This window comes from Grampus griseus, assembly GCF_964374135.1.
Source record: "Grampus griseus genome assembly, chromosome: 1".
Classification (NCBI taxonomy): domain Eukaryota; kingdom Metazoa; phylum Chordata; class Mammalia; order Artiodactyla; family Delphinidae; genus Grampus; species Grampus griseus.
The window spans coordinates 120,551,786-120,577,921 of NC_139017.1; positions in this window are offsets into that span (position 1 = coordinate 120,551,786).

Genomic DNA, 26,136 nt, shown 5'->3' on the forward strand with positions numbered 1-26,136 from the left:
GTGGTAGAGATAAAGGGATTCTAGAATTTTCAGCCTTGTCAGTAGCTTCTAGATTCAGCAGCTTGTTGACTGTGGCAAAGGTGGAACGGTTCTGAAGCTGGCAGGTCTCATGGTGCTTCCCTGTTATCTGTGCTTCCAAATAGCGGAAGCAACTTTGTCAGGCTTGTTTGGGATTGTGTTTCTGGCAGTCAACCCTGGAAATGCTCCTAGTGTATTTTTCTTCAGTCCTTCCAAAAATTCTGTGAGATCAGTTAATAAACCCCTTTCTAATTAAACTAATTAAAGTTGATCATCCTGTAGTACAAACAAAGGAAGAGGAGAGAAGAGTAGAATGGGTAAGAACACTCAAATTATGGCATCTTTGAGGGCTTCCCTGGTGGTGCAGTGGTTGAGAGTCCACCTGCCAATGCAGGGGACACGGGTTCATGCCCCGGTCCGGGAAGATCCCACATGCTGCGGAGAGGCTGGGCCCGTGAGCCATGGCCGCTGGGCCTGCACGTCCGGAGCCTGTGCTCCGCAACGGGAGAGGCCACAACAGTGAGAGGCCCGCATACCGCAAAAAAAAAAAAATATATATATATATATATGGCATCTTTGAGATACTGTATCAAGTTCCAATTCTGCCACTAATTCTCACTTTTAAGATTCATCCTTCTAAAAATCAGTACCAGGACTTCCCTGGTGGTGCAGTGGTTAAGAATCCACCTGCCAATGCAGGGAACCCAGGTTCCATCCCTGGTCTGCGAAGATCCCGCATGCCATGGAACAACTAAGCCCATGCGCCACAACTACTGAGACTGCGCTCTAGAGCCCAGGTGCTACAGCTACTGAGCCTGCGTGCCACAACTACTGAAACCCGTGCGCCTAGAGCCCATGCTCTGCAACAAGAGAAGCCACCAAAATGAAAAGCTGGCACACTGCAACGAAGAGTAGCCCCCAATCTCCGCAACTAGAGAAAGCCTGCGCACAGCAACGAAGACCCAACACAGCCAAAAGAAAATTAAAAAAAAAAAAAAAAAAAGTACGTACCATGAAGTATTATTTTTTGGAAGGTAATGGATGTTAAGCCTTTGCTACTTCACTCAACAATAACCAAAGCTAATGATATTATTGCTAATGTCATGTCAAATTCCTTAATTATGTCTCATAGACAAGAGGTAAACATTCAGGCTTAGAAAGGAAAAAGCTGTTCTTCAAGTGTTCACTGTTAATTAGCCAACATATAATTAGAGGGTATACTTGAAGTTGTTAGAATATTGAAGGCTATATATATATATATATATATATATATATATATATATTTATTTATTTATTTATTTATTTATTTATTTTTCTTACTCAGGTTCTATACTGTTCGTTTCATTCTTTTGAGGCTGCCATGTTATCATTAAAATTGTTGTAATAGATTAGATGAATTTGAAATTTTGCATCATTCACCTCAGTAATTCCTGAATGGGGCGTATCCAACTTCAGCAGAATAGACCAAAATAAAATACAAAATTGAACAGTAGTCCTTCAAATTATTTTGTCAATAGGCTTTTTCGATTATTCAAGAATGGGAAAACTTATTAAATAAATAAATATTTTCCAAGCTGACTTAAAATAGAATTTGTTGATGAAAAGTGTACTAACAAACAGAATCAGCAACACCTGTCCACGTGTGCATACATACACAAGTGGCCATTTAAGTGAGATGAGGGTGGCAAAAGGGGCTGAACTAAATTATTTATAAAGTCTGTTCCAATACTGATAGTCTAAAGGTCCATGAAACTGTGAAACTAAAAAATGGGTAAATTTAATTAGGAACAGTTTCCTGGTGAGTTTTGGGTTGGATACAGACGAAAGGAGAGAGGCAGGAAGACCAGCCAGCTGGAAAGGAAAAGGGCTACGTATGGTGACACATCAAAATGTAAATGTAAATAAGCATTTACATATTAAGCCCAGCCTCTGCCTCCTGAAGTCATATTATGCAAAGACATAATTGTCCCTCTCTTAATAAAACATAAATATTAAATAAGTTATTTTTGCTGATCTAGTATGTACTTTCATCACGCTCAGGAAAAGTTGCTTACTATTCATCAGTTCTTTGCTTTGCTGACATTTCAGGGTGAATGCAATAATTCCATGGTTCACTCCTGGTTGCTTTGCCCTGGCAGTGAGCATTTGTACATTACCGATGACAACACATGCTGTCTGTATCCAACTTTGTACATTTTACACTGTGAAATGCTATTGTATTGTATTTTCTTTCATGCTACACTAATAAATAAAAGCATCAACCTTTGAAGACACTTCGTTTGTTTGTTACAGGAGTCTATTTCAGACTATTAAGGTATTGTGTACAGAACTGGTAAATTTTTTTATGATAAGGAAAGTTGAATGAGGCCTGACCTTTCAAAAGTCTTTCATAGATATGCTTAAGATATATGATTTCCTAATTGGTCAGGATTGGTTTAGAATAATTCAGTATAAATATTCAAATAACATGTCTCCAGTGGGAGTGGTAATTCACTGAAAAAGAGACCAAAAAAGTGAATATTTGTTTTAAGTGAATTCAGATAAACAGACTAATACAAATAAATGTAATGTTTTCCTATCTGTATGGATGAATCACCTCAAATGTACTCAAGTAATATAATTTGTTTTTTTTTTATTTTAATGGAAATAAAGAGTACTAAAATTCTTTAACTCAGAATCCACAACTAAGAAAGAGAAAAAAACTATTTAAAATATAAAATTAGTACAACTCAGTAAATATAATGGTAAACTAGTTCAGTCTATACTTTCTCCAAAGCAACTATAAATCCTAGTCCTTCTACATACTATAAAAGTGGTGTACCTACCTTGAAAATATTTAGACAAATATGAGTTAAAATATTCATGAATACTTGATACAACACTGATTGGGGGTCACTGATTATCACCCCAGTGGTTCCTGTTTCTTGTTCTGGCAATGATTCATGCATTTCAGAGAATCATGAAAATTTAGAGCTAGAAGAAGTCTCAGTATCTACACTGAGACTATTAAAAATAATCTATATTTTATAGATTATAAAACTGAGAATTTAAGTGACTTATTTAAAGCTCCAACTAGAACTTATAAACAGAATTAAGGGCAAGATCTTATAATCATTCAAGCACCTTTTCTATGAAAGAATTTTGGTTCCCAAGATGAACCTTCCCAACTGAAATATGGTCCCAGAAAAAATTTTCCTTAGTCTCATAATTTTTTTAACCAAATTCTTTTCTCCTGTGAAGAACATTTTGTGTTGTTTATATGTAAAAGACACTATGGTTCTTTGTTATTGAAGTGTTGAGCTTTGTTTCCTGTAGATAACTGTAGTAAATCAAGATAGAATTTGATCATTGAAGATTTTGCTTAATGAAGTTTTCATGGATAATTGATGAACACTGTTACTCTAGCCATGTTATTCCTTCCAGGAAGGAATACTTGATCCTGTTTGAAAACAAATATAGGTTGACACTAAAACCTAAAATCAAATTAAATAATTTACTATAATATTTTACTGGTAACTATAGTAGATAACCATTGCAATGTAAAAATATTACCAAAAAATTAGACTTAAAATAACACATATGTATTATCTCACAGCTTCTATGGATGAGGAATCCAGACATCCTCTGCTACAGGATCTAATAAAGCTGTAATCAAGGTATCAGCTTGGACTGTGGTCTCTTCTTAGGCTCAGTTGAGGAGGACCCACTTCCATGTGTATGTGATTGCTGGCAGCCTTCAGTTTTTGTGTGGGCTGTTGGACTGAAGGGCTCAGTTTCTTGCTATCTGTAAGCAAGGACTAGAGGCAACACTTGCTTTCCTGAAATGCTTTCTCAGAAAAAAAAACAAAAATTATAGGAACATTTTGCCATAGCCTTGTCTTGCCAGAAATGTTAAAAGAAGTTCTTCAGAGAGAAGGAAGATTATACAGGGCAGAAACTCAGATCTACATAAAGAAATGAAGAACATAGGAGAATAAGTGAAGGTAAAATATATTTTTTAAATTTTTCCTATTCTTAATTGATCTAGCAGATAATAGTTTGTTCATGATAACAGTAATGATTTATCTGATTATGAATAACTATATATATATATATATGTATGTATGTGTATATATATTGCTTAGGAATTTGTGATATTGATATTATTATAAGGTACTTGAACTACTGTCACATGGTATAGTGTTAATTGAAAGTGGACTTGTATTACCTGTAAATGTATATTGTAAATTATAAGGCAACCACTAAAAAAATTATATTAGATATGCTAAGAAAGGAGAGGAAATTGAATAATATAAAATGATAAGTTGAAAGTGTAAAAGGCAGAAAAAGTGTGAATGACAAAATTTAGGAACAAAAAACAAGGACAACAAATAGAAAACATGGTAGATATCAATCCAACTATATTAGTAACAATCACTTTAAATAGCAATGGTCTAAACACATCAATTAAAATACAGTGGTGGCCACAGTGGATCAAAATCAAGACCCAAATCTGTGTTCTCAACAAGAAACCCACTTAAAGTACAAAGACATATATAGATAGGTAGATAAAAAGTAAAGCAACAGATAAATGTTACATACTAACATTAATCAAAAGAAAATATACCTCACTAAAGAAGATATACAGATGACAAATAAGGATATGAAAAGATGCTCCACATCATATGTCAAAAGGGAAATGCAAAATAAAACAGCAATGAGCTACCACCACAGTTATTGGAATGGCCAAAATTTGGGACGCTGACAACAGCAAATGCTGACAAGGATGTAGAGCAACAGGAAATCTCATACACTGCTGATAGGAATGCAAAACAGCTCAATCACTTTGGAATGCAATTTTGTGGTTTCTTACACAGCTAAACATACTTTTAGCATAAAATAAGATCCAGTGATTATGTTCCTTGATATTTACTCAACATAAATTTGAAACATAGGTCTACACAAAACCCTGCACACAGATGTTTATAGCAGCTTTATTAATAATTTACAAAACTTGGAAGTAACCAAGATATTCTTCAACAGGTGAATGGATACACTATTGTACATCCAAATAATGGAATATTATTCACTGCTAAAAAGACACAAGCTACTGGGACTTCCCTGATGGCGAAGTGGTTAAGAATCCGCCTGCCAGTGCAGGGGACACGGGTTTGATCTCTGGTCCGGGAAGATCCCACATGCCACGGAGCAATTAAGCCCGTGCGCCTCAACTACTGAGCCTGCGTGCCACAACTACTAAAGCCTGCGTGCCTACAGCCCGTGCTCTGCAACAAGAGAAGCCACCGCAATGAGCAACCTGCATACCACAATGAAGAGTAGCTCCCGCTTGCCGCAACTAGAGAAAGCCCACACGCAGCAACAAAGACCCAATGCAGTCAAAAATAATAAATAAATAAATTTATTTTTAAAAAAAAGATACGAGCTACCAAACCGTGAAAAGAAAATGTGGAAACTTAAATGCACATTACTAGGTGAGGAAAGTCAGTCTGAAAGTCTACATAGTGTAGAATTTCAACTATATGATATTCTAGACAAGTCAAAACTATGGAGACAGTGAAAAGTTCAGTGGTTGCCAGAGGTTAAGGGAGAAGGAAAGATGAATAGGCAGAGCATAGAGGATTTTTAAGGCAGTGTTACTATTCTGTATGATACTATAGTGTTGAATACATATCAGTATACATTTGTCCAAACCCATAGAACATACAATACCAAGAGTGAACACTAATGTAAACTATGAACTTGGGGTGATAATGCTGTGTTAATGTAGGTTTATCTATTATAACCAATGTACCACTGAGGTGCAAGAGGTCAACTATCAGAGAGTTTATGCATGTGTGGGAACAGGGAGTAGGTGAGAACTCTCTGTATTTTCCAGTCAATTTTACTGTGAATCTGAAACTGCTTGAAAAAATGTTTATTATTATTTTTTTTTTCTCGGTACGCGGGCTTCTCACTGTTGTGGCCTCTCCCATTGTGGAGCACAGGCTCCGGACGCGCAGGCTCAGTGGCCATGGCTCACGGGCCTAGCCACTCCATCTTCCCGGACCGGGGCACGAACCCGCGTCCCCTGCATCGGCAGGCGGACTCTCAACTACTGCGCCACCAGGGAAGCCCAAAAATGTTTATTAATTTAAAAAGTGGTTTGACAGTATTTTTCTAATGAGATACATCCAAAGTACAAAAAGAACTGCAAACAATAGCTTATAATAGATTCAATAATCATATTCTTCGTGGTAGTGTTGGTATAGTGATTTTAAGGCTAAGTGTGTATTTTGGGATAAATGAATGAATACTTATGATAAGTTGGTTGATAACTGGGAATTATCAGTATGAGAAAAAGAAGATAAAAAATACAAACAATTTTGTAAGTTTAAACAGAAATATCACAGCCCTGAATTTGAAGCATCAGTTTAAATACAGAGTATTTTATCTTTTAAAAATGCATGTATTTTCTGGACTTCCCTGGTGGTGCAGTGGTTAAGAATCCACCTGCTAATGCAGGGGACATGGGTTTGAGCCCTGATACAGGAAGACCCCCCTGCCGCGGAACAACTAAGCCTGTGTGCCACAACTACTGAGCCTGTGCTCTAGACCCTGCGAGCCACAACTACTGAGCCCACGTGCCACCACTATAAGCCCGCGTGCCTAGAGCCCATGCTCCGCAACAAGAGAAGCTACCGCAATGAGAATCCCGCACACCACAACGAAGAGTAGGCCTCTCTCGCTGCAACTAGAGAAAGCCCACGCACAGCAAAGAAGACCTAATACAGCCACAAATAAATTGATTAATTAATTAAATTTAAATATATATATATATGTGTTTTCTAACTCTGTCTGCTATAAACAGTGACCAATTGAGTAGCAATGAGCTCTCCTAGAAACCAAACTTCAGTCTATAATTACCACTTCCTCATTAATGATTCCTTAGTATGATGACTAGTTTTATATATCAAGTTGGATTGGCTGTAGTATCCAGTTATTCGATGAAGTACTAATCTAAGTGTTGCTGTCAGGTATTTCATAAGTGATTAATATGAAATTGGTTGACTAAGGAGATCGTTCCTTCCTTGGTAATTTAGGTAAGCTTCATCCAATCAGTTGTAACGCTTTAGGAGTAAAACTGAAACTTCATTGAGGAAGCAGAAATTCTACATATAGGCTGAAGCCTCAACATCTCCCCGGCTGTTTCCAGTCTGCCATCCTGCCCTCTGATTTTAGACTTTCCTGGCAAGTCCCAGTAAGCCAATTCCTTACAATAAGTCTCTTATGTACATGTATATGTAAGAGTATGCACATATTTTTAAAATAAATATGCTAAAATAAATTTCATGTTTAAAAAACTTATTTTAATGTGGCTAATAGAAAATCTAAAATTACACATGGGGCTTATATTTGTGGCTTACATTTTATTTCTAATGGGCAATGTTGATCTTTAGGCTCCCCATCCATCTTACTTTTTTCTTACAAGGTATTTGGTGAAGAAATTCGGTGGTTTATCCTACATTTTACTTACTGGTAAAGATACATGCAGCCAAGACTTTACTTACTGTATCTAAATTTCAGTGTATATTTTTGCATATATGTTATTTCCATTGGTGGTTAGAACTCAAGAGCTGATCAGATCTAGGCTTGATTTTGTCTGGGCATGAATACCTCATCACTGACTTCCATCAGATGTCACATAATGTGTTGCATATATTTCTATGGTGTTGGCAGCCTCTGCCAATGATTGATAACATTATTTTATCTGTGCTTGCAAAATGGTGAGAATATAATTTTATAATCCCTTACATATTGATCAGTTTGAATACTTTAAAAATGAATAACATTGATCCATCAATTATATGGAGAAAAATAACAGAGTTTTTCCAGTTTGTGGAACTCATACTTCAATAGTATTTTTTGACTAAACAGAATTGTTGTTTATAATGGCTAAGGAAAAGGACCCTATCAATGAAACTGCTTTCCTACAGGTCACAAAAATACTAAGGACAGGTTTCAAATGTCACTGACAGAGGATTCCTGCCAACAGATTACAGTTCATAAGAAACACACCCACTGAATCTCTATGGTTTGATTTAGACCTACCAAGACCACTTGCAGATTCAATTACATAGCACGCAGATATAGCACAAGGAAGAACAGTCCTGAGAGATAATCCTGTTCACATCCCATTAAAGCAATGAAGAAGGCTCTTGAGGAGCAACTAGCATTTCAAGAGCTCAGGTCTGGGGTCCAAGGTCTGCATATGATTAGACCAACCCAGCTAGAAGTAATTATCTACAGATTACTTCAGGCATCCTCTTAGGAGGAATTGCTTATGAGAGGACACAGTATCATTCAGTCTGAATTCAGTAATTATAACAATTCATTAGAAAGATAGAAATATAACCTCTACTTGATGGATTAAAAAAAATGCAGAGCTCAAAACTTCACTACTGCCTCCAAAAGTATTCCAAGTTTCACCATGCCAACATTATCCTTTTTCTTTGTAGAAGTTTTACAGACTTCAAAAGTACTCTAATTCAGAAAATATGAATATTATTTGGAAACATGAAATATTTTACATGTTGATGTAGAAACAAATTATATGAACTGAACTCATATTAGTTGTTTGGCACAGAACAAGGACACTGTTTGGGAGAGAGAGGGAGCCATTTATTTATTAGGTATGCACTTTTTGATCCCTTTACATGAGTCAGATATTGTGCTGTGAAATAAAAATAGGAAAAGGTTCAAGGGTTTGTAGTTTACACTTAGACAAATAATAATGTTACAGTGTGATAAATGTAACACTAGCATGCAATCTGGGGGCATGCCTGGGAAAATCATCCCAGAAGTGGTCACAGTTGGGTTGAATATTAAAAGATGAGTAAGAATTAATTCAAAAACATAGAGTTATTCAAGGGAAGGAGCATGTGTGAAGCATTCTTGCCTATGAAATAAAAGATGAGACAGCATAGAAGCAGAGGTTGACTTTATCTTACTTGCTTATTTTTGACAGGGATTTTCCTGTTATATCTATATGCCTGGCATATATAAAGTTTGCGCAAAATTATTTTGGCGAAGGCCAGATTACTAAGGAATTTAGGCATCAGGTTTTGAAGGACAAGTTAAAGGATATCAAAATGAAATGCAATCTTATTTACCACTACATTTAGTAATATGTAGTCATTCTCCACACACAGCTGTTCTCTGCATACTCTGTGGTCATCTCTCCGTGGCCACACAGACCCAGTCTTTCGTAGCTAAGTAACAGAAAGTCTTGTTTCAATTTTGGTGGCCTGATTGTACTCTTGGATTCTATTGTATGTGATCTTGTCTTGCCACTTGATGTTAATTATAGCCTGTAGCCCATGCAAATGAAACTGAGATGAAACATGTGATTTCAATTACAGGGCCGACTCTCACAGTCTGAAGCTGTCACTGCTATCACTTCTCTATAAAATATGGGCTTTGCCTCTATCTGGACTTTTAAAGCTACCTGTAAAAATGCTGATTACATCAAAGAGCATTGTAGTTTGTCATATTTAACAGTTACCCTAGAGACTGAACTCTAGTACTCTTCTTCAATGAGTAAACCACAGCAAACAGGAAGGAAGGAATGGAGGGAGGGAAGGAAGCTACCAGAGAGAATACAGGTCTTCATATCAAGTATGAAGTCATTTCTTTATTCCCGGAGCAATTGCTATTTTTTGACTCTGATTCCTTAGATAAGATTCTTCACATCAAAGCATTAGATAAACTGCAAGCAGCTATACAAGTATTAGTTATTTAAAATAACAAAATCTTATAAATATTTTACTCACTATTCTGCAGTCTCTCACTACACATAGATTAACCTAGAACTTAAATACTGGAAAAATATATGTTATAGTCAAGTGGCAACATTCTATGTGTGCCACCCCTGTAGGCAAAGAAGAATACTCAAAACAAATAGAGTATAAGTTATTATTAATAATGTAACAAGTTACTATAATAGAGGTGTACTCTGGGAAAAAACAAATTGGTTTTCTTCTGATGTGTGTGTTAGTATGCCCCTGTGCATTTTGTGTATATGTGTGTATGTGTTTCTTCTTTGGTAGGCAAAGTACCAGGAAACCACCTTGGAAATGTCTAAAGATGGTAGACTTCTTGGATTCACTTGCATTGTTCACTTAAAAAGATGTAAGAATCAGAACATGTAGCCTCCTCGATCAGGCTGGATACAGGGTCTCCTAAAGCCACTGAGAATACTATCATTCAGAAGAGTAGATGTAGGACAAGATGCAGTTTGGCATGTTTAAAAATCACACTGGAGTTCAGTGCTCATCTTCATTGAGCAAACCACAGTGAACAGAGGGAGAGAAAGGATAATTAGCACATTGTTTTTGGAATAGCACCTACTGTGGATCTCCCAAAGAGAAGCAGATTCACTGAGTCTACGTCTATGAGGCTGCAAATAAAGACATGTCTCCAAATCTAGATTTAGTTGGCTGCCCACAAACCTGGGAAGTAGTTTTGAAGGGAACTGAGAGAGCTGAGATTTTTTAAAAAACTTGAGAATACTGACCTTAGCCAAGCTTATCAGTGAGTTAGTAGGGTCACCCTCCCTTATTACCCTAATCAAAAAGTACAATAGAAGTCATTGCCCTAGCAGTTGTTCAGCATCTTCTACCAAATGTTCAATAGCCATATTATATAGTATTTAGACTGGATGACCATAGCTCACAGATTTCTTAGATTCTGCATCTGATTTACACATGTTGTCCCCAAGAAATGATATTAGTAAATATTGTGTCTGTCAGTGTATCCTGATTTGGGTGATATATGACATGGTCCCTCTACGTTTAGAATAAAAGGTAGAAGTGAACTGATTCCACTCTCAATTTCTCTCAGACTCGATTTAGAAACTTGACCTCTCTACACATCTGGGTTCCTTGGAACATTCAGGGTTGGGCAGACATGATAATATCAGTATTATTAATAATTGTATGGGTGGGACATTAGGAATTTAGACAACATGCTAAATGTTTAGTAGAAGAGTCTCATTACATTATGATTATTTCTCACTGGGTGGAATAATAGCTCTATTTTCTCACACTTATGGAGATAAAATCTAGGACTTTGTTCTTTTATTGATCAGTAATGTGCTTCTGTGAAAATCTACAGCCTTCATTCCTTTATAATTATCCATTTAATCTCTAAATAACATGGATTCTAAGTAGAAATTCATCTCCACGTTATAAGATATTCAGCATTTTCTAAAATTGTCCTAAGCCTTGCAGTCAAAGTGAGGGGAAAGACTATATTCCATATGCACCACCAATATTTTCTTTGTGTTTAGACAAAGCAGGCTAGAAAGCTTGTTTGAGAATCAGGAATGTTTGACTCTGGTTTTGTTATTACCTAGGAAATCAATTATGTCAGGTTATATATTTCTGATTTTTACAATGATAATGTTATAATACATAATCTTTGAAGATCCTTCTTTTGTTTGAGAGTGATGTAACTCCTTGACTATGATATAATAGGACTGACTACACCATCTAAATTTAATTCTCAAATTCTCTTTAATTAAGTGGACATAACTCCCTAGGAAAGATTTTCTGATACAAGATGTTAATGAATCTAAACTCCAACATTTACCAACTGGATAACATTGGACATATATGATGCTAGATATTTAAAAATCTCTCAGCTTCAGATTTTGCATCTTCAAAATGAGAGAGCTGGAAGGATGACTCTTTTTAGTTTTCTAAAATAAAGAATCTATTCCTTAGTGGAGAATTTGTTTCTTAGAAAAAATAAGAACTTTGTCTTCTTCCCTATCCTCTGTGAATAACACATCTCTTCTTTTGTGTTCCTCTGTCAGGATAAAAGCCTTTTGCCCTAACTATGATAGGTTAAGGCTTTTAAGAAAGTATAGACAAGAGAAATCAATTATGGGTTTAAGCTTTGGTAGTATACTCCAAGTTTCTACAGACAACTGGGTGATTTCTCTCCTTTTGCACTCTACTTGCTCTGTTTGGATGCAGCCTGAAAGAGAAAATTCACTTTTCAGCTAGTTGCACTTATGAAAAGAATCTGGGAATAATCTCACAAGCTCTGAGCCAGCTGCAGAGAGGCCTGAGTGGTTCCTGAATGACTGCAGCTTAGGGACATGGGAGTGTGGCCACCAATCTGATTTCAGATAAGCACTGTACTTTTGTGAGATTATGGAAATAGGAGGTCAGACACGACAACTGGGCCATTCAGCACTTGGCCTTGGGGCTAACCTGTGCTTCTTCTGAAATAGCAAGGAAGCTGCAGAGGCCTGCCATTCCTGGAAACTGCCTCAGATTCTCCTATCACGGGGACTGGTCCAGCTTGCATTATGGAGGTCATCCAATCCTATAAATCTGCTCTGACAGAAAAATAATATTTTTCCAACCTGCTGCAAAGTTAAACTGTCAATTTAGACATTTGCCAGCTTTTTATAAAAGCATCATCTAACCATAAAACAGCCTATAAATGAGTATGGTTTCTTCTTCTAGTAAGGTGATTAGAAATAATTATTTCACATATATGGTATGTTTTATAGCCTATTAAATAAAACTTACGTATCATATTCAACTTCATTTTCCCCTTGTTTTAATCTTATTTTTCCTAAATATGTAAGCATAGTTCTATTGTTTGAAGGTAAAACAATCTTCTAAAGAATGTCTTAGTGTTTTATACCTGTTTGTATGGTGTTTTTTTCTTCATATCAACTAACTGGATTTTTGCCACTTCGTTAGCGAGCTCTCAATCAAGCAAGGCGAACACATGAATTGAGAGATTGCTGCATATGGCAGACAGTACTGAGTAACTCTGCAGGGAATACTTTCTGCCAATTTTGGGTTCTAAATCTGTTTTGTGTGCACATAGTGTCCTCAGCTGAGAAGAGAATTCCAGCTTCATTCAACCCACAGTAAGTCTTGTTTTCCTGTTGGAATCAGGATGTATTCCTGAAACTGTGTGCACAGAACAGTAAACCAATCACTGTGGAATGAACTATCAGTCTGAAATGCCTAACATAACAATTTGTTCAGCCAGTAATAAGAAACAGTTTTGCTTTACATTTGAAAGTCTGGCATTTAACTTATGATTTTGTCAATATACACTAAAGGCCACAGAAAAAGAGCTATGATGAATCTGCTATCAACCTAACTCTGGGCAGTTGCGTGTTTTGTTCTAGTGAGTTTCTGTAAATGCATAACAATAATATTGCCTAGATTCAAAAGAAAATGTGAAGATCATTTCCTGAATAAAGTACATGTACCTGGCAGGAAAATTATGTGAGGAAAGTTTGAATGCAAAGGTTATCATTTTATTACAGCAACCAAGAGCAGTGCTTATATTAAAGAAGGTGTTTAGCTTTTTATTTGCTTGTCCTTTCAACAAATATTTATTGTGTATCTTTCTGAAAAGCACAATATACCACTTGCTAAGGAAGCCACAGGTAAGTATTACACCAGTTTTGCCCCAGGGAGATTAAAATCTATTGGGATGAGTAAACATCTAAATGTAAATAGAGGGAGCTATAAATTACTCTCACTCCTCAAGTAGATTATACAAACATCTTAAGGTCAGTACCATGTTATGTCATCCCTCATCATTCCTCAGTTTAGGTTGATCCTGAGATAAGGACTTGAATGCAAGTAGTTAGTTGATTTGAGAAGTAACCTTAGAAAGTACTGGTAGGGAAATGAGGAAGTGAGACAAGAAAGGGGAGGAAGCCAGTACTGGCTGCATTAAAGGAGCAGGCTACTGCCATGACACCCTGGGGATAATCCCACTGGAAATGCCCGGAGATTGCCTAGGACACACTTCTGAGTTAACCCACTGAAGAGGTAAAGAAGATTGTTCTTTATCCACCAATTCCTCCCATAACATTGTTTGAGCGCTACTGCAGGTTGCACTAACTCCTGGACACTTCCAACCTACCCTGAGCACTGACCAGATACATTCCTGTGGCCAGATCTCAGGTAGAGACTCAGATCCAGACTGCAGTTTCTATCAGGAAGTTGTAAACACATCTGGAAATGGTGAGTACCAAGGGGATATTTGGGTGACAGTGACTATGTCTACTTACTCCCTTAGCTGTAGCTCATACATAGATTTAAACACACTGTGAGCATTTTGACAATACCAATTTATGTAACAAATACTATACATTCTGTCCTCTATCGTATTTTCAGTTCCTGCAATAAATAAATAGACTATCTTCTTTCTCTCTAATTGCTACTTCCATTTATTTATCACTTGTTATTATATAAGTGAGTATTGTAATGACTTCCTGATTGATTTCTTGGCCTCCAGTCTGCACCTGCTTTAATCTGCCATATAGAGTGTTATCAGATTAACATTTTGTGTCCTCCTTTATTAAACAGCTCCAGTAGTTTTTTCCCATGCCTATTAAGGCATTCCTAAATTTCTTAGTCTAACGTCCACAAAGGCTGCATTTTGCATTCTATAGAATACTTTTACTTGTATCATTTTGTTTCATCTTCACAATAATTCTGTGAATAGATACTATTACCCAGTTTTGGTGATAATCCCTTAAAAGTTTGTGATTTTCCCCAAAGAATTTCAGAGAAGGTTTTATATCTTACACTAAGACAAGGCTTGGAATTTGAAGCCAAGTGTGCTGTTATCATTTATTTGCAATCCATTTACCCATTCTCTGGGTTTCTCTGTCCAGCTATGTTCTCAACAATCCCAATTCAGACTCCTTTGCTTGTGCTTGGTGCTAGAAGACACCAACAGGAAGTCAGCAGCCCCCATGTGTTTGTAAGCACAGGATGCCACTGGAAACAGTGCATCACTTCAGTGGTATTGGATGTTCTCATTTGTGATTTAACATTTACTGTGTATCAATTTGATAACTCATAATGTACAGGGTACCTACAAACAGTCTTATATGTCATACACACACATAAAGGTGGGCATGCACACACACACGCGAAAAATATGTAAAATGAGACTTTCTGTCTCAATATTAGTTTGTCTCTATCTCAGAATAAAGTGCATATTTTAATGTGAGGTTCAAGACCACATTAACTTGCTAAGGAGATGGGCAAGAACTTATCTGTTTTACTACTGTAATCTGACCATCTGTCTCCAGCTTGTCAGAGAAGTTGGAAAAGCCAAGAGGTAAGTTGTAATTAAAGCAAGTATTTCTTTGACAAGAGCTGTGCTGTTGAGTCCCATCTCCCAAAGGGGACTGGGGTGGGATGGTAGTCTTCTGATCTTAATCTTAGTGAGAGAATCTTCAAAAAGATAGTTCAGCAAGCTTGATTGTCTTCCCAGCAGTGTGGTGACACACTGGATGAGGGTCAGACTCACAAGTGAGAATTTTAAAGGGCAAAAGGCTGTAGCTGAAGCTGCCTGCTGGGCAGCTAAATGAAAATAAAGGTATAATTGAAAATAACTGCACTCCCACTGATGGTATATCAAAGGGGCCTCTTTCCTGTACTATTACATAAAAGAAATTTGGCCAGATTTGGTTTAGATATTGCAAAGAGGGGCAAATGGAGGGGGCAAGTGGACTTTAGCAGAAAGATGTTGGGAGGGTGTTGCCAAACGCTTAGGAAATGAGGGAGGAATCTTGAATGTCCAGCTGGAGGAGGTACATTTGCATGTGTCAAGGGAAGTAGAGAAGAGAGAACATTATGACGAGAGAATTTTCTAAGTAGCCCATAAAAGCATCTCTGAGAGAGAGAGTATCAGATTTAAGCTTTTGTCACAGTCAGAGGAAACATGGCAAATTGGTTCAGCTAGGTACTATATAGAGAATCTACACATGTTTTTCCTACTATAGACAGTCGCTCCAAAAGGGAAAAGAGAAGCTTGAATTTTAAACAAAGTTTAGCAGCTTTATTATTGTTGTTAGAGTAGATAGAATGACTACTAACCTTACACACTTTTTTGACAAAATTGTTTAGAGGACCTTTTATTTTCTAAAGTGAACAAAATTAGAGATCAAGTTCTATTGGGCAGATTGAAGACACTTATCCTCTTATGACCATAAAACACATGCACATTTGACATCAGTAGGTTCTTAAGAAAAACAGACAAGGAAACCAAACTAGCCTGAAAGGTTATCTTCTTGACATTAAATTGCATGTAAAATGGACTGAGATAGCTTTTAGTATCTCTCTTTTTAAAAAAATGTTTCAAGTATAAGAAAGTATAAGAAAATCCCATTATATTAATGGCATTAATTTAATCTACTTACCAGATAAATGCATATTATTTTACCATTAACATCTAAACTACATAGAAAAAAAGGTATATCTGAATATTGAGTATAAATTTGATTTCAAAATATTGAAGCAAATATTGAGTATAAATTTGATTTCAAAATATTGAAGCAAACTCCCTTCTAACTGTTTCATGTTTAACAAAATAATTCATAATATATACAACCCAATGGATCAGAGGCATCATATAATCAATATGATTTTATGATGCCTTTAAACAAGGGCTGAAAACCTCTGACTTACAAGTCAAAGCTTTAAAGATCAACACAAAAGCAAAATGAATGAATGAATAAATGAAGGCTCAAAGAGAATCTGCATGTTGCCCAATAATCCTTCACATTCCACTAGGAATAATAATCTTAAGTGCTCCATATAGACTATCTGAAACCTTCTCATGCGTCAAAACATCCACATTTCTCCCTTGGTCTCTACATTTCAATAACTCACATTTTTTTTTTTTTTTCATTTTTTGCGGTACGCGGGCCTCTCACTGCTGTGGCCTCTCCCGTTGCGGAGCACAGGCTCTGGACGCACAGGCTCAGCGGCCATGGCTCACGGTCCTAGCCGCTCCGCGGCATGTGGGATCTTCCCGGACCGGGGCACAAACCCGTGTCCCCTGAATCGGCAGGCGGACTCTCAACCACTGCGCCACCAGGGAAGTCAAATAACTCACACTTTATTTCTTGCTATTTACAGGCATTTGTAAACAACTATTTTGTTTTTATTTGATGTATTGAAAATATTGTCTACATATATTTTCTTCAAATTTTCATACTCCATTTAACTACTTAAGACACATTCCAGTATGACTTCAATCCTCTACTTACTGAGCAGGTTCTTTAATATCACCAACCACCTCTGTTTCTAAATAAGACATATCTAATTCCTCATTTTCCTGAAAATCTCCCTGATAGTCAACTCTGTAGTCAACTTTCTCCTTTACCTGCTCTCACACACTCCTGGATTTTTATTTCCACCTCTCTGGCTTCTCCTCCTGAAATCTTTTTCTTCCTCCTCTATCATGCAGAACAATGTTGAATTTCCTTATGGCTCTTCTTTCTGTCTCTACCATCTTTCCATAAATAATCTTATTCAAGCCCATGACTTTAGTTAGCTACCATACTATTAATAAAATGTTCTTGTCTAATTTTTGTGAGTGATACATACAGAAATTTTAACTTAAAAACATGAGTCATCTTTGATTCTTTGATTTCTCACTCTCTCCTACCTCCCAAATGCAACCCATTTTTAAGTCTGATATATTCTATATTAAAACCTGTCTTTAATCAGATCACTGTTTTACAGTGAGGTAGTGTAGCATCATAATTAAGAGCATGGACTGTGATATAAAGCTTCCTGATGCCCACTCTTTCCTATTACTAGTAGCATGATCTGCAGGAAGTAGTAACACCTCTAAGCTGTATCTTCTCATTATATATTCATTATAATACTCATATATAAAATGTTCAGCATGCACAGATCTATACCCTTCACAAAAATTAATTCAAAATGGACTTTAATATAAAACACAAAACTATAAAACTCCTAGAGGATACATAGGAGAAAATCCAGATGATCTTGAATATGGCAATCACTTTTTAGATACAACACCAAAGACACAATTAATGAAATAAATAACTGATAAGCTGGAGTTCATTAAATTTTTAAAATTCTGCTATCGGAACTACCTATCAAGAGAATGAAAAGGCAAGCCACAGAAAGAGAGAAAACATTTGCAAAAGACACATCTGATAAAGGACTCTTATCCAAAATACACAAAGGACTCTTAAAACTTAACAATAAAAAAAGCAAACTACCTGATTAAAAAATGAGCCAAAGATCTTAGCCGACACCTCACCAAAGAAGATGTACAGGTAGCAAATAAGCATATAAAATGGTATTCCACGTAATATGCTACCAGAGAATTGCACTTTGAAACAACAAGATACCACTGGACACCTGTTACAGTGGCTGAAATCTAGAACACTGATAACTCCAAATGCTAGCAAGGATTTGGAGCCAAGAAGATCACTCATTCACTGCTGGTAGGAATGCAAGATGAGTCAGCCACTTTGGAGGGCTGTTTGGCAGTTTGTTAAAAAACTAAACATATTCTTAACATAAAATAAGATTCAGCAATTGTTCTCCTTGATATTTACCCAAAATTAGTTCAAAACTTATGTCCACAGAAACACCTGCACATGGATGTTTATTGAAACTTTGTTGACAACTGCCAAATCTTGAAAGTAACCAAGATGTTCTTCAGTAAGTGAATGGATAAATAAATTGTAGTGCATTCAGGAAATGGAATATTAGTAAGAGCTAAAAAAGACATGAGCTATCAAGCCATGGAAAGAAATGGAGGAAACTTAAATACATATTACTAAGTGAAAGAAGCCAATCTGAAAAGGCTACATATTGTCTGATTCTAAGTATATGACATACTGGAAAAGGCAAAATTTTGAAGACAATAAAAAGATCAATGGTTTCCAAGGGTAGGAGTCCAGAGAGATGAATAGGCAGAGCAAAGAAGATTTTTAAGGCAGTAAAAATATTTTATATCATACCATAATGATGGATACATGTCATCATACATTTGTTCAAACCCATAGGATGTACAACACCAAGAGTGAATCCTAAGGTAACTATGGACTTTGGGTAATTGTGAGGTGTTAATGTAGCTCATCCTTGGTTAAAAAAGAAAAAATGAACCATGCTGGTGAGTGATGTTGACAATGGGGGAGGCTATGCATACGAGAGGGCAGGGGATATAAGAATAATCTCAATATCTGTCTCTTAACTTTGTTGTCAAACTGGTGCTCCTCAAAAAAAAAGTCAAAAAATAAACTGCACAAACTTCAGAGGAAAATAAATATCTAGGATGGTGTGTAGCACATCGTAAAGTCTCAGTAAAGTTTCGTTATTATAATTGTTGTTGTCATTGTCATTGTTATTATTATCATCCATGCCCAGTACTACAAGCCTAGTTTATGTCAATAGGTCTTATCCTCTGCAGTATCACTTGACTGGTTTCTCTCCTTCCACTTTTGCCCCTTCCTATACATATCTAGTCAGCAGTGGGAATAAGCTTTTACAAATGTAAATTGGAATCACATTATTCTTCTGATTTAAAATCCTCTAAGATTTTAAATTTGCAATTAGATTGATTTTGAAAATATTTGTATTCTGTGATGCCAAATATAATCTGGCCCCTGCCCAACCTTCCAACTTCAAAACTTGCTACTCTTCATCATGTTTCATTCATACCTCTTAGCCAAAAGAGGTTTTCTTTTCCTAAAGTATGCCAAGGCCTTTCTCCTGGCTGCCCTTCTTCCCCCTACCTTCCCCATCCCCTCAGCCCATGAGATTTGATCATTCTGGAATGCCCATCCAATCACTCTTCCCTTCGGTTGTTTGCTTTCAAATGTCAGATTACAACATAAATAACACTTCCTCAGACAGACCTTCCATAACCACACTCAATCTGAAAAATCTCCTCATTCTTTACTCTTAAAAAAAATTCTGTTTCTTCCTGGACCGTATCATACTTTCTAATTAAATACTTAACATATGTGTTATTTGCATATTGCCTGTTCCCCACATGACTCCATGAAGGCTGGGTCCATGACTGTGTGGTTGATCACAGTATATCCAGAGACTTGTATAAAACATAGCAAATAATCCGAGTCTAATAATTGTTGAATAAATAAACACTCAAGTAATTCACTAAAAGGGTATGGATTTTGATTAAATATTAATGAGGAAAATTAGGGGCTGCATGTTTTCAAATCTTTTATAAAATACTAATTTAGCTAAGATTTATTGAATACCTACTATCTGCCAGGCTAATTACATAGGTTAATGTATATTCCTCATGACAAATCTGTAAACACAATTAAATATATTTTTCTGATTAAAAATTGAGACTCTATTAGATTATGTAACATGTCAAATTACCCAACTTGTAAAGAACAGAGTCTCTAGATCTGTGATGTTCCAGGATCTTCCTATAACACAGCATGACTATCAGTATAGATTAGACATTGTGCATTCAAAATTGTTAATTTTTCAGAAAATTTACCTCAGAAACTGAGGTACAAAAAATGCCTTACCAAATTCTATACAATTAACAAATAAGAGAGGAGGCCTCTGGACTTCCATCCAAAGTGTGTTTATCTCCCCTGTGTTGAAATACAAAGAGCAGCTAAAACAATAGTCAATCATTTCAGAAAATCTTAATAACTTATCTTGTTCCAGCAGGAAGTCTACAAGTAATTTACACTATTGTTAAAGAGTTTTCTTCCTTCCTTAGAGGGATTATGCCTGTTCAGTGCTTTAGGTTTATAAAAGGTGTTATATTAGCCTTTGCAATTTGACACTTTTGAAGTACAAGGGGAAAAAAAATGCAGGCATATTGCAAGGAATACGTGTTCTAATCAATGATTACTTTTTGTGTCCTTCAAATTTTCTTTATCAAATTTTTTATTATCATCTAGAAAAATATAATATTATTAAACAGATATTTTTAGATACTCAGACTTTCCATCATTTGTAAACCTAAAAGCTATCCTAAAAGCAGGATGACAGGAAGAAGCAAGACTAAATAATTACTAAAAGACATTCAACCAGTTTTTACATGATATCAGTATTATGTCTGTCTACCTAGCATAGATTATTACAATTTATAACTGGCATTGTTTTTAATGTTTTAACAAAAGAATTTTTAAAAAATAGTTTTAGGAAACCCAATAACAACAACAAAAGAATGCCAATAATAACACTTGTAATAAATATATAACACTTATAAAAGAAAAATGTGTGGCAAGCACTGTGCTCTGATCATCTTTTTCATGCTCAATCTCAGTTAATCTTCACAATAACTTATTACTAAAAAGAAAATACCTTTATCATTCCATTTCACTCATAAGAAAATTGCACTTTGGAGACTTTAATTAACACCTATGACTTCCTAGTTGGTAATGAAAGAGCTGTCATTCTGACCTAGATCTCCCTGGACCCCAAATCCATAAACTTATCCAACACAATAAAACTGAACATTAAAATGATACCTTTGGAAAGGGCAATATTTTTCAATACTGTTGGAATATGCTTCAGAGTTTCCCCAGTGTGTCTTGAAGGGTTGAGAATCATTAATCTACACGAATATCTTCTTAAGTATTTGCAAAAAGGAACAAAGTAAATTATATAAGTTTCCTCCGTATTGAATAAACACCATTTTGTATATACTGGATCAAAAATTGATTGAGCTGTACATGCATGGTTACTGAGGGGGATTGGAAGGAAGGAGTGTTCAAGCGAAGAGTCATGGAGAGAAGGAAAGAAAGGGTGCCTTTGTTAAAATGAAAGTCTCAGTGTGATTAAAGCTTATAGTGTGAAGGTGTGGCTCGTCAACCTCTCCCTCACCTGATAACCTTAGCAAAAGCATTATCATTTTTTCTCAGGGATCCATACCATTCAATTTCCCTTTCTGTAAAGTAATTCTTACCTTGAAATAATAAATCTCACACTATAGGATTAATGTGAGAATTAGGTATAGCAAATGTACTATTATTAAAGCAGGAACTTATATAATGGTTAAATGGCTGGATGAAAGGGTAGATGAGCAGATATGGTAAAATGAACTTCACAGGTAGGCAAAAGGAAAGAGTGAGGGGACAAAGGAAACTTTGTGAAATTAGGAGTTTCAAATGATTATTATTTTAAAAAACAAGATTCTAACCACATGAAAGAATTTAAAATGAAAAACAAATGTATGACCACATTTGTGTTTTAAGTAAATCACTGTTCTGTCCTTGTGGTGCTAGATTTAAGACAGGTTGGGTGATTCAGGGAGACAGTAGAATCAGGGAAACAAAGTATGCAATCTACTTCAGTAATCCAAACATGAAGTTATTAGCCAGCACCGTACCCAACTGGCCCTGCCAAAAAAAAAAAAAGCCAAAGATTTAGGGATGGAAAGGAAGAAAGAACTGTAGTTGATATTTAGGTTACAGTGATAAGCTATGGTGAACAATTGAATGTGGGTATAAAAAGTAGAATCAGACAAATCCAGGTTTCTCCCTTGGACATTATTTAACTAGATAACAGGGCTTGAGAGAAGAAAAATGTGTTAAGTTTTGTCCATTTTGAGATTATAAAACAGCTGGGGAAAAAAATAGGTGGCAAGGACAGGAAGCTACTACTTATTTACAGTAAGACTATCACTTTTATTTTGAAAAGAAACGTGTATGATCAAAAGAGCAAAATATCTCATTTCCTACTAATGTTCCTCAGTATATAATAAATGCAAAGAAAGTTCCAAATGGAATAAGAAATGAAATCACACGGATTGTGTTCATATTAAACTTGTTTACCTAAATCCTGTATTATTTTCCTAGAAACTAAGAAAGTTGAGAAGTTAAAAACAGGAATTTATTAATGTGATTAAGGGTTATGTTTTTGCTTTGCCCTTATGATGTAGCAGACACCTGTAATCCTTGAACTACACCATGACACAGGCATTGACTCTGCTAAATATACAAAGAGCTGATCCATTCATGTGTTTCATAAAATATTCATGAATTTTAATCTCTATTCATAATGAAGTTTTTCCAAGAACAATAGGAATATCCTTAATTCCAAAAATTAAAATGACAAAATCTGGGACACATCAGTATACTATGTTTACACTAAAGCAAAGTAACCTCATTATCCAGGGTCCTAGAGACTCTGACATGTTGAAAGACTTGAGAACTTATGTTTTCTCAAGCTAAATGAATAACTGATATAAAAAAGCTGAGGGAAAGGTTGTAAGTTTTTCATTACTCTATCAATGAAAGGTCTCTGTTATAAATAACAGAAAATCGAATGCAAACCAGCTTAAGGAAGAATAATCTTCATAATCTCACGTAATTCAACAGTACAAGGTTGGATGTGACTTTGGGAGTGGCTAAGTTCAGAATCGTCTCTGTCTGCTTCTGTTGAATATCTGCCATTTCTAAATGTTACTCAATTGCCCCAGGTTTCTTCAGCTTTACAACATAAACAAACCAAGTGGACAAGAGAGTGTGATTCCTTTTAGAAAATTGGTTTTCATTAGCTTTGATGTTCCTCCCTGAAGAAATGATCATAGCAAGAAAAATGAAATGTGTTGACTGGCTTTCCCAAGTCACATGCTCCAACTCTGGTGACCAGAAATGAGGCGGACTTCATCTAAAACATATGAGCTGAGTTTAGGGTAACTACAATGTTTCACAAAGCAAAATTGATGACTATTGATAGATGCAAAGGGTGTTGATGCTGCACTTCAAAATGAGTAAATATCCATGCAATATAAATAACGTAGAACTGTTCCTGGCCCCTATCAAAAGTTTACTCGATCAATAAATCATAGATGGTTCTCTGGAACTCTATACACACTGAATTTATCAGGTTACTGCAATGCATAAGCAATGATAATACAAACATAAAGAATTTGTCTTTATATGACTAGGTAATTCATTCATGTTGATACATGTGTCAAATAAGCCCGAAAAAATTTCAACTATAAGATATTCAATTTTCATTTATGAAATTGGCATTTTTTTCATTTTTTAAAAAAATTATTGAAATATAGTTTATTTACAATGTTGTTTTACTTTTAGTTGTACAGCAAAATGATTCAGTTATACATATATATATATAATATATATATTCTTTTTTACATTCTCTTCCATTATAGGTTATTACAAGATATTGAGTATAGTTCCCTGTGCTATACAGTAGGTCCTTGTTGGTTCTCTATTTTATATATAGTAGTGTGTATCTGTTAATGCCAAATCGCTAATTTGTCCCTCCCCACCACCTATCCCCTTTGGTAACCATAAGTTTGTTTCCTATATCTGTGAGTCTATTTCTGTTTTGTAAATAAGTTCATTTGTATCATTTTTTAAGATTCCACATATAAGCGATATCATATGATATTTGTCTTTCTCTGTCTGACTTACTTCACTTAGTATGATGATCTCTAGGTCCAACCACGTTGCTGCAAATGGCATTATTTCATTTTTTATGGCTAATATTCCATTGTGTATCTATACCACATCTTCTTTATCCTTAAGCAATTTCGTTTTTTTTAAATTGGAGTATATTGCTTTACAATGTTGTGTTAGTTTCTGTTGTAACAATGAAGTGAATCAGCTATATGTATATGTACATCCTCCCCCTCTTAGACCTCCTTCCTATCCCACTCCCATCCCACCGATCTAGGTCATCACAGAGCACCGAGCTGAGTTCCCTGTGCTATATAGCAGGTTCCCACTAGCTAACTATTTACACATGGTAGCATATATATGTCAATTCTAATCTCCCAATTCGTCCCACCCACCCCTTTCCTGCCACCCTCCCCATGTCCACATGTCTATTCTTCATGTCTGTGTTTCTATTCCTGCCCTGCAAATAGGTTCATCTGTACCATTTTTCTAGATTCCACATATATGCATTAATAAATTGGTAATTTTTAAAAGATACTGCTAATTAGTAAGGGTAGAATGACATGAACCTCATGTACAGCTTGATAAAATGAAAATCTCTATAAAATTTCTGAGAAATTGTCAATGTAAATCAAGATCTTCAATATTGCATAATGCTTAAAATTGGAAACCATTTAAATTTCAAATAATGTTTAGATATATTATGATGTTTTCAAGTGATGTTTACTACTGTGGAATCACATCAAATGTTTTGAAGATTATGTCAATATATGGGGAAATGTTTATGACATAATGTGAAGTTAAATATCGGAGATGATTTTTCACATAGAGTATATATTGATATATGTGAAATATATATATGTGTATATGTATGTGTGTATATATAAAATATATATATTATACACATTTTCATGCACACACACATCAATAAGAAATGTACAAAATATTAATTGTGGTTTTCTTTAGGTCATTGACAAATTGACAAATCTCCATATATACTCTATATTTCAAATGTCCTTCAAGAAATACAATTTACTGGGCTTCCCTGGTGGCACAGTGGTTGAGAATCCGCCTGCCGATGCAGGGGACATGGGTTCATGCCCCGGTCTGGGAAGATCCCACATGCCGCGGAGCGGCTGGACCCGTGAGCCATGGCTGCTGAGCCTGTGCGTCCAGAGCCTGTGGTCCGCAACGGGAGAGGCCACAACAGTGAGAGGCCCACGTACCGCAAAAAAAAAAAAAAAAAAGAAATACAATTTACTTTTATAATTAAAAAAAAATATAATCTTCTTTCCTTCCTATACTTTCCTTCCTATAGTACTAGTGACTTAATTCAGATGATCACCATCTCTTTTCTGTATCATTACAATATTCAAATTAATCTCCTCCCTGCCTCTCTGCCTCATATACATTCTCTTGAGCTTTGACAGTTATTGTTCTAAAACATATATTTGATTGTAATCTTTCCATATTTTAAAATATTCAAGGTTTTCTAGTACTGACTATATCAGTAATCTCTGTAATATGGTATGAAATGTTCTTCACTATCTGTCCTCAGGACTTATCCAGTTTCATATTTTGCTCCTGCCTATGTATGGCCCACTACTATGGCTCCAGTGATCCTACAATATCCAACATGCTTGGAAAATTATACACACTTTCATGACTCTGCGTAATGGCTTATGCCATTCCTGACCCTAAAATATATTTTATTCCCTTCCCAGTTGCCAAAGTCTCACTAGAATATTTTCTACTATATTAAATTTTCCCCAAATTCTCCACCCCAGGTAGACTTAGTCTATCTTCCTGTAACTCCCATGCACAGAAAACCAAAACACTATTATTTGCTAAGTGAATAAGTAAATAAATAAATGAATACCTAT